Here is a 10,999-nt window from a genome sequence, read left to right on the forward strand (position 1 = left end):
AGGACGCAAATTTTCACACGCCTGCAATTAGGAAATATTTTGATTTTCGATTCCTTTTCTTATTAAAATTCAGATTTTTAGCAATATGAAATGAACAGTCCCTCTATTTACAATGACGTTCAACTTTCCATGTATTTGTAGGACCCCAGTAATTAAAACTACCACGCACATCGAAGAGGTTTTCTCATCACGAAAAGTGACTTAGTCACAAAATTCCTGTCACAGAATACCTACTGCTCCTTCGTCAGAAGTGATTTCAATGCTGGAATATGAGTATACAATTTCCTTTTAATTGCAACGGCATTTGTCACGGTTTTTCTGCGAGCAGCCACAGTGATCTGTTGATGTTGAACAGCAGTGCATCTAGGCCGCACATTTCTAGGGAAATGATTTTTTTCCTTCTCTTTTTCGTTTTATTTACTGATAAAAAGTTATCTTGCTGAGACCAAACTGTTCTGCACTCTTAAATCCACAAACACCGGCCTTATGCCACGAACTTTAATTTGCCTTGCTGTTGAGCTTGTACGTGCAAAGTCTTTAGGAATATAAATTATGATAATTATTTTCAGTTTTAGAAACACACACAAAAAAGAAAGTAAACAAATAAAATAAATATTTTATCCCTCATTGACTCTTATCGGCCTAATGCAGTGTTCGTTTCGAAATTTTTCGTGAAACTTCGTCTTTTATAAACTTTCTCTCCTTTTTTTTTTTTTTTTCTTACAAAATTACATTCGTTGCGTGATTCATAATCTTATTATAAGAGGAACATTTTATCTTCTTTGTCTATTTCCGAGGAATAATATGTTTCATGGTGAACGGAAGCTTATGGAGGGCACTATCAGAAATTGTTTTCGTAACTATATACCGCAAGCCGTAACCTTGTTAGATCCAACCGATGGAAACTGGAGCTGCAAAGGTTCAACATCACTCGCTCTTGGAATGTCGATACATACAAGATAGCCTCATTCTGGAACAGACTACCAGCTGAGGTACCACTCAGTTCAAGAATAGACTAGGTAACGGGATCTACACACTTGTGTAATTGTTATTACGTGTGCTCTCGGATGGGCTAGTAAGTCTGCGGCATCTCTCTCTCTCTCTCTCTCTCTCTCTCTCTCTCTCACATTTAACCCTCTCTCTCTCTCTTCCACTTTTAATAAATAATAAATAAATATACCACATTTTCTCGGACATTACTTTAACCCCCCGCCCCCCATTCCCTGCCTCTTGCAAAACTTTCACTATTCCGAACCGCCTCCAGGACATATTGTCAGGCCCTTCTTGTCTGTCAGACGAGGGTTGCCTGCATATGTCCAAATGGTGGAAATTGTTTTTCGTTTTTCTTTCCTTCTTTCTTTCCTTAGTAGGATTATCACACATGCGAAGTATTACCTGTTATTAGAATTTTATTTCTTTGGTGGGATTACCTAGCGCGTAGTGCGTTGTAAGGAAAGAGAACAGGGATTATGAATTATTGATAAATGCACCCAAAACTTGGAAGGAGCAAAACAGTCAAGGGATTTAGGATATATATGAAAAGGCTCACAGGAATAGAGTTTTGTGAAGGGCTTTTATAAGTATTGCATTGATATTGTTTTACATTTTTTTGCTCTGCATTACGCGAAATTCAGTTTTTGCATGATATGTTTCTCAGATATTTTCGTTGTTTTCTATGTTGTTCTATTTTATTGCTCTGTTATGATTTCTTAAATGTACGGACAGTCGGATGATGTAAAGGAAACCTTTACTTTCTCTGGGACAGTGATATGAAGCCTGAATGGAAAGCACGAAAAGTGTTAAAGGTATATATATATATATATATATATATATATATATATATATATATATATATATATATATATATATATACATATATATATATATATATATATATATATATATATATATATATATATATATATATATATATATCTCAATAGAAGGATCCGCAGTGATACTCTTGTATAGCAAGACGAAATGTACTTGTAGAAATATTTACAGAGCTAAACAAGAGTATCACTATGGATCCTTCTATTGATAACTCAGAAGCACGATAAGGTATTTTTATATTTCATATATATACAGTATATATATATTATATATATACAGTATATATATCCGTAATAGGAAATTGCCGCAGCGAAATTGTCATATTGAAATTCAGCATTTAACTGCGGAAATATAAAACCCGTGGTTAGTTTTTCTGCAAGATACTGACAGCGCCATGCTGACTACATTTCAGTTAATTAGTAACTTGAAAATATTTTGCTGTAAGGACGACTCTTCCTTGCCTTTAAGAGTCATTTTCATTTTCGTTACTTTTTAGTTTTCTGTCAAAGAAAACTACTGCGATGGTTATTTGTGTGTCCATCCGCACTTTTTCTTTTCGCCCTCAGATCTTATTGCGAATTGTTATTTGTGGTTTGGTGTTATTGCCATTTGTTACCGCCATGTCTCGTATAGAAAATTGATTTGTTATTTATTATTGATTTTGAAGCATTATTAATTTTACCATAAAAACTGCTGAGGCTAGAGGGCTGCAAATTGGTATGTTGATCATGCACTCACCAGTAATCAAACATACCATATTGCAGCCCTCTAGCCTGAGTAGTTTTTATTTTATTTACGGTTAAAGTTAACCATAATCGTGCGTCGGGCACCGCTATAGGTGCCGACAACACAGGCCACCACTGGGCCATGGCAGAAAGTTTCATGGGCCGTGAGTGAGAGTTTCATGGGCCTTAGCTGATAGTTTCATACAACATTGTGCGCTGTACAGCTTCGGCGCACTTTTTTTTTACTTGTTTTTTTATGTTATCGAATATGTGCAAGATTCCATGTGGGACAAGCGTAAACCACAGTTAACTCGCAAAGCAAGCTCTTATCAGAACAGGATGAATTTTATGAGAGAGAGAGAGAGAGAGAGAGAGAGAGAGAGAGAGAGAGAGAGAGAGAGAGAGAGAGAGAGAGAGAATAGAATAACACACAACAAATCAATAAATACAGATCGGTAAAGTAAACAGGGATCCAGTTTCAAAAGAGCTCTCGGCCTTCTGATGTGCAAAAAGTAAGGACTGAAATAGGACGAAAGAGTCAGGAATATATTTCTTTACTATTTCCCCTCGCTCCTCCTTTTCCCTGACATCTGAAGAGTTCGGAAGGGAACGGCAAAAGAGCGACCGTAGAATGTGACCTGTTTCTGGCGACCTGCAAAAAACAGGTTTCCGTCGAGATATTGATTAATCTCTTTCCGTCTCTCTCTCTCTCTCTCTTTCTCTCTCAAATGTAATTAATTTCTACGAGATGAAAAGGAAATGTAAAAACATTTCTGTTCTCCCCTTTCACAGGTCTTTAACGTCTTTAATTCCTGATTAAAAAATGGGAATAACTTGGTAAAGTTCTCTCTCTCTCTCTCTCTCTCTCTCTCTCTCTCTCTCTCTCTCTCTCTCTCTCTCTCTCTCTCTCTCTCCTGGTTAAAATAATGGGAATAACTTGGTAAAATTCTCTCTCTCTCTCCTGATTAAAAAATTAGAATAGCTTTGGTAAAACTCTCTCTCTCTCTCTCTCTCTCTCTCTCTCTCTCTCTCTCTCTCTCTCTCTCTCTCTCTCTCCTGATTAAAAATGAGAATAGCTTTGTAAAACTCTCTCTCTCTCTCTCTCTCTCTCTCTCTCTCTCTCTCTCTCTCCTGATTAGAAAATGGGAATAACTTGGTAAAATTCTCTCTCTCTCTCTCTCTCTCTCTCTCTCTCTCTCTCTCTCTCTCTCTCTCTCTCTCTCTATCTGACGGGGTCGTTGACCTTTTGGTGTTGGGTCGACCTTTAGAGATGCACTTCGATAAATGTTTATTTGCCCATGCCCACAGACGCAGGCACGCACTTTTGGAGTTACTATAGAGTTCTGTCTTAGTTCTCTACGTGTCAGTTTTTTGCCACTTTAATGATGTGAAAAATTAGACATCTTGTAGTATCATATAAGTTGTTTTTCTTGGCTGAAACCTTTTGGATTGAAAGGGTTACAGGTTACAGACATTTTCGTAATTCATGGTCAACCTGCAGTGATTTTTTTTTTTTTTTTTAGAATTTCCATTATTTATTTTTCTTTTGTTTTTGCTTGGTTGCCACAGATGCTTGATTCATTTTGCTGTTCATGTATATTTGCAGTAATTACTTTAGTGCGCCCTTGCAGTTTTATTTGATTATGTTCGGATCTATGATATTTTTTCAACTCTCTCGTCGCTGTGTTCATATGATTTTCTGTGATTAATTATTACCCGTGCATACTATCTTGTTAATTTATTCAAGTCATAGTACCAAAACAGTAGCCTGTTTCCGTACTCTCGTATCATATTACTCTTGATAATCATTAATGTATTCTTGGGAGGCCGATGGCGAGATCACCCTAGTGCCTTTCATCTATCCAAGTCCTGATTAATAGCAGGAGAAAGAATTCTTTTTCTCAATGATGCAAGATCTGGTGTACTCAGTGGATTTAGTACATAGCTTCCAAGGATGTCTGAAGACTCCAAATTATCGATATCAAGCACGGATATACCCGGCTAATCTAGGATATTCAATAAGTATCAATTAAATAAACATCTTACAAAGATACTGTGGAGTTCGTTGTTGTTGCCACTGTCTTCCAGCAGTCTGCTGTATATTTAATGTTAACTATATCATTATCTATTGTAATGTGACGTAAAAGTCGGAATATAGAAATGCAAAGGAAATTTCCGAGAACTTGAATTATTCAGAAAACCCTCTCGTATACTTGTCTCATTAAAGATTATGGCTGCATGGGTAGTTTAAAATTCAGTGTCTCTGTTTTTCTAATAATTCATTTTCCTGTCAAGGAAAGGTCATAAAAATCAGTGTCTCTGTTTTGCTAATAATTCATTTTTCTGTTAAGGAAAGGTCATAAAAATCAGTGTCTCTCTTTTGCTGATAATTCATTTTCCTGTTCAGGAGAGGTCACGTAACACTTGACCAACATTCATTTCATCAAAAGGGGGATAGGGACACATTCGAGATAAAGCTGGCGATATAACTGAGTTATGGATCTGATTTTGGCCAAATTTACATTTTCTGTGCTTTTTTATATTATAAGTAATTTTATATTATTATTTTTATTCATAATGTGCTTAAATTCGTTAGGAAGAGACCGAAAGGTCCATTTAGTATTTAAGCAATCTTCCAACAGAAAAAAGGCAAAGGAAATATAAAACGTAGGATGAATTAACAAACAGATCAATATAAATATATCAGAATAATAGTGTAAGTCAAAAAGATTATGGCAGTGACAAATAGCTCTTTAAAGTAGTTTTATCACAGTTATCAATGGGACGTCCTCTGGTAAATTGCTAGCCAGCCCTTTCATATTTCTGTTTTATGTGTAGGTATGACGTAAGGATTATTCAAATAATATTTTATTTCTTCTTTTATCCATTTGAATGCATTTTCTATGAATGGTATTGATAGTTATTTTTCTTTTATTTCAGGGCTGAGTAACGGACATGTGACGTCATCGTTCATAGCCTGCGTCAAGGATTACAGGAGCTGTCATTTCATGGCCGGCCAAAGCAACGCCTGTTCGAAGAGTCAACGAAACAGAAAATAGGAATCCTCTCCTGAATGTCATATCCACAATAACTTTTAAATTAACTGTTTATCATAGTGTGTATCGGTGTCATTGAATGTTATTTAATGTAACTGTGTTAAGTGTTTATCGATCTTATTGATGTATCATTAGATATTCTCCGGTGTTTAGAGTATATGTATCATATTTGTGGGGAAGCTAAATTTTTCTGAAAGTGTATCCTTATATTTAGACAGTTTTAGTTCCTTGAACTTCAAACTCGAAAATCAGTGTTGTGAAAAAAAAAGCCATTGACACCAACTGTTCAGGTTTCTGGACGTGACCACGTGATGTTTGTGTTACTAATAACTAGTTTTTACTAAGTGTACGTAAAATGAAGAGTATACTTTAGAATCCCTCGTTTAACATGGAGGACGACGTCAACGGCAAACTTATCAAGGAGGAGGTGGAGGAGGAGGCCAGCGAGTTGCCCACTGCCGACCTCTGCCCCCGCCTGAAGTTGGCCCGGAAGAGCCTGACGCGATGCAAGAGCGTCGAGGAGACGTTCGACGACGAGTGTGACCCCTGCCTGAAGGACACCGACGAAGACGAAGAGGAGACCAAGGTCGCTTACGAGAATGAGAACCAACAAGAGACGTCTGCCAAACCGCGACCCACGAGCTTAGGTGATGGCAACCACAAGTGTCCTAGTCCCAGGGGCGGTTCGCCTTCCTCCGGGCAAGACGCAGGCAGTTCTGCCAGTGCCGGTGGTGTGGAGGGGTCCAAGACCCAGCAGTCGCCCTCTTCTGCGAAGGCAGAGGACCAGGCCAGCAACAGTTGTCGCAGTAGCGGCAGCGAGGGCTTTGCCGAGGAAGGCAATGTGGCCACCACCAAGGGATACGACGACATCTCGGCTTCCATGAGCGTCATCCGCATGGAGAAGTTCGCGCTGGAAAAACGTCGCGTGTCTCGCATCTTGCCCAAGTCCCTTCATCGGACCTTCGTCGATCCCGACGTAGAACAGCTGTTTCAGGCTTACCACGAGAGGCAGCGCCGTGCTGACCTCAACATCCTGCTTGGGGCAGGTGCCACTTTCGCAGTCTACAGCGTTGTGCTGTGCATCGCAGATTTGCCACACCCATCTCTGGCCGCCCCTCTGGTACTGGGGTCCATTGGCGGCATCCACATTCTCCTGATCATCCTGTGTCGCCTCCACGTCTTCCCTGAACGCACATGGATTTTCCTTCCCTATTTCGTGTGGGCGCTCTTCCTCGTTGGCGTCGGGGTGTTCATATTCCTCGGCCCGGACGCGCCTGCACCACGGCATGGGTTGCTGTGGGTGATTTTGCTGCACTTCTTGGTGTTCGTTGGGCTGCCCTTACGACTGCCCTTGTGTCTAGTACTGACGGGCATCACAGCAGTGGCTCACCTAGCCATCTCTGTGCTTCTGACGCCGGGCGAACAGCTGATTAAAACTCAGGTGAGTGCATTAATATTATCAGTTTAACCAGGCCAATGTGACAAGTCAAGGTTTTACCCCTTGGGCAGAGAGAGACCACAGATTACAGGAGAATTTAACAGTATGCACCAAAGTAATGAGAGACTTAGCCTTTCACGAGAGAGAGAGAGAGAGAGAGAGAGAGAGAGAGAGAGAGAGAGAGAGAGAGAGAGAGAGAGAATCATCCTAACATAAGGCGGCATAAAAAGGTTATCTCGCCTAAAGAAATCAGAAGAGATAGTAAGACGCAATATGCTCTGCACTTTATTTCGATTTTAAGCAATCTGCTTCACCTCAATAATGGACTGCATCTACAAGACACACAAACTTCATTCAGTTAAAGCCTCCACTCCTCAAGGTTAACATGGCAACGAAACGAATAACTTAATACTCGCGGCAAGAGAATACCTATCAATAACACCTTGTTTATCCTTCTGAAGATTTATAAGCGTCAAAATATAGAACCTAGTGCAAATAATTCACAGCAATAACAGCTGAATGATATTGTATACGATCCTTGTAAACACACACACACACGCACACACAAAACCTTCATTCACGCGTATCAAATGTGTTATAAATAAATAGTGTGATCGCTTGGACTCGTGAAAAGGAAACTTGTTTTTATTAAGACTTGAGAATCCTTTGCAGTTCCCACTTTTGACACTGATAGAGTTTATATTTTCAGACACACAAAACTCAAGCTGAAAAAGAAAATTCTCACATTTTCCCTTTTGTTTTCGGGTCTTGCTTGGCTCACTGCCGTAGTACCGCCCTCCGAAAGTCTGTTTTTCTTTCTTTCATTATTTCAAGGAGGGAGCAAGTATCTACTATTTTCAGAAGACGATATTCCATTGAGAATACATGCGGGACGTGGGTCTCGTTGTAACACATTGCTGTTCGCTACAAACACCCAGGTTATTTTACATGTTTGTTATCGGAGGATCCATTGCTAGGCTGGGGGGGCAGCGATCATTCAAATTAGACGAATATATTTCACAGGGGTCCATTTTATTTAGAAAAGCTTACGGAACGTAATGTTTACATGAATAGTTGAATTTGATTGATTGACTGTTCGAATTGATATGGCTGTAAAGAACAAAGGTTGCCGACGGGTATACTGAACTGGATGTGTCTGTACTACATTTTGCCTCGCCGTTAATGTGTATTTCTAAAAAAAAAATGTGGCGGTCTGTCGTTTAAAGTGCAACATCCGTCTACTTCATCAAGGTGTCCACACCACGGTAAACATGTCACCAATACACTTCCCCAACTTATCGCACACATATCACAAACATGTTGAAAACAAGTTAACGAATTATTGGTACCCCTAACCATTGCATCTTAACGATTATCCAGCGTTTGTCAAAGATTTGTTCTCCACTTACGGCCATTGACTTGTTTTCAACCTGTTTGTGATGCTTATTCGATAAGTTTCCGCCGTGTATCAACTTGTTTTATTGTAGTGTGGACGTACCCTAACAACCATTTGGAAAAGTGGACTCCAACCGTATTGAGAGTATTGTACTCACACAGAGAGAGAGAGAGAGAGAGAGAGAGAGAGAGAGAGAGAGAGAGAGAGAGAGAGAGAGAGAGAGAGAGAGAGAGAGAGATTTTCCACTCTTCCGTAAAATAGCTGGTATCTCAACTCAAGCATATGCCAGAATCATAGAGCTGTATCCTAAGATATAGTGTTCTTTCGCGTGTGCGGAAAGTGTTACAACAGCCACGATTCATCATTTATCCTCGAAATAACTTAGCTATTGAAAGATATCCGAAGATGCTTTATTCTATAGAAGTGACGGATTAAAGAAAAATGGCTAGAATTACATCGAGATAATTCACGTATGAAGAAGTTTGCCGAGTATTTTCCAGATTAATTTCTTTGGTCTATATGCTACTTGAAAGAAAGTAAATATTCCGCATGAAATTCCTGATATTAACTATTCATCCATTTTTAGGGACCGAACATTTAATTAAGTATGAAGTCTTTCATATGACTAGTGCATATGAACTAGTCATTGTCTGTCCAACATATTTCCCTCTGTAAGTGACGCTCCTGATTATAACTAGTCCTTTTCGGCCTATCTTCTGAATATTTTAAGAAAAAGTATTTGCAGTTAACGTTGGTAGTCCGCAATACAAATAACGTTTCGCCGTTACGTTTCCATGGATAAGCCAAGTCGACAAATGAAAGCATCGTGCCAAGTACATGAGAGCTTAATACCGACAACTTTATTCATTTACATGTATTAATTACCACATGCGTGGCGGCAATGCGTGGAACTTTTCACTGCAAAATTTTACTCTGCACTGCATAACAGATATAAAGATTGAGTGTCGTAATTAACGACAGAACTAAAACGAGCGTACATGTTCAGATTTAATGGTGAGATTATTCCGGTGGTATGATGCCTGGAAACGTTCTCGAGACCTACGGCTTCTGTAGTGTAAGCGTTAAGGTTTCTACCATTCCATAATAGAAAAGAAAATATTACACCTCATACAAGGCAAATCTGTTTCAGCTCACGCCGTCATATTTCATCTCCACTAACACTGGTTCTATATATACTCTCTCTCTCTCTCTCTCTCTCTCTCTCTCTCTCTCTCTCTCTCTCTCTCTCTCTCTCTCTCTCTCTCTCACATAAAATGTGCTTTAGACCTTCAGGGAATTGACTTGGCTTGCAGCGCTGAGGCTTAAATCCGTTTCGCGTGCCATTTTGTTAACTTTTTTTATATTGGTATTTTTCTTTTATTGGGAAGTGGATTTGTTTGTTTGAAGAAACGATTTTTAAAGCAAGGACTGAAGGCTGATACAATTTTTCAGTCTGACCTTTTAATTTTCCTTTTAGAATATATATATTTGTATTTGAAGTCAAGTTTCTTTCTTAGCCAGCGATTGAACACTGATGCATTTTTCAGTTTAGTTGTTTGATTTTTACTTTTGGTAAATTTGTATTTTAAATGGAGTTGAAATTGATTGTTAACGGGGGATTGGAACCTGGTAATATATTTTTCAGCCTTTAAAAGTTTTAGTCTTTTTCGATGGTTTTTCGGACCAACCAGTGTCTCTCTGTACACAATAAAGATTTCATTGCTTCTGTTCTGCATGTGTTTTGTATTTCCAACTGGGGATTAATTCGTACTGCATCACGGTTTTTTAACAAGATTTTGTTCTAGTTATTTTAATTCTTACTCGAAAGTAATTAGTGTTCACCAGTATGTATATTAGTTATTTTATTCTCTTGCAAATAATTTGAAAGGCGCGTTTCTTTCCTTTTCCATGAATTTGTATATGAATACACCAAGGGTTGATTAGCTAGTAACATATTTATCAAGGAAAGCCACTAAATTTCAGCTTTGAAGTTAAACGTTTATCTAAAAAGTATGACTATAATTGTATTTCCACCCAACTAGTATATTACTCTAAAAATGCCAGTAAATTTTGTTGCGAACTGATTCAGTTACCAATAAAGATCACGAGACTTTTGTTTGTAAAACAGACTTGATTATCCATAAACATCCCCAAACCTTTTTCTCGAACTAATAAACTTGCCCGCATAGATCATCAAAATATGATAGTTCGGTTATGAAAATGTTTGACAAAAAATCTTGCCTCAACGCTCAGAATAAAAACATCTTTAAAATTTTATATAAATCCAGCATATTCGTCCAAAACAAATAGGAAAATTTTATTTCGAAATAGTATTATTAATTAAACGGATCAATAGCATTTTGCTTCCAGTTTTAATCCTCGTTTTCTCTTGTCATTTTTTCCTGTCATGTCATTTTTTCCTGTCATGTAAACACTGATTCTGTGACTGATGCTTCTGTGGGAAGTAATGACTTTTCGTGACTCCTAGTTTGGGATTCAGATTTCCTTTCCCCTATAACGTTTGTTCGTATAAGAAGCAGCTCTGTCACTT

This window comes from Macrobrachium rosenbergii, chromosome 17, assembly GCF_040412425.1.
Source record: "Macrobrachium rosenbergii isolate ZJJX-2024 chromosome 17, ASM4041242v1, whole genome shotgun sequence".
Taxonomy (NCBI): Eukaryota; Metazoa; Arthropoda; class Malacostraca; order Decapoda; family Palaemonidae; genus Macrobrachium; species Macrobrachium rosenbergii.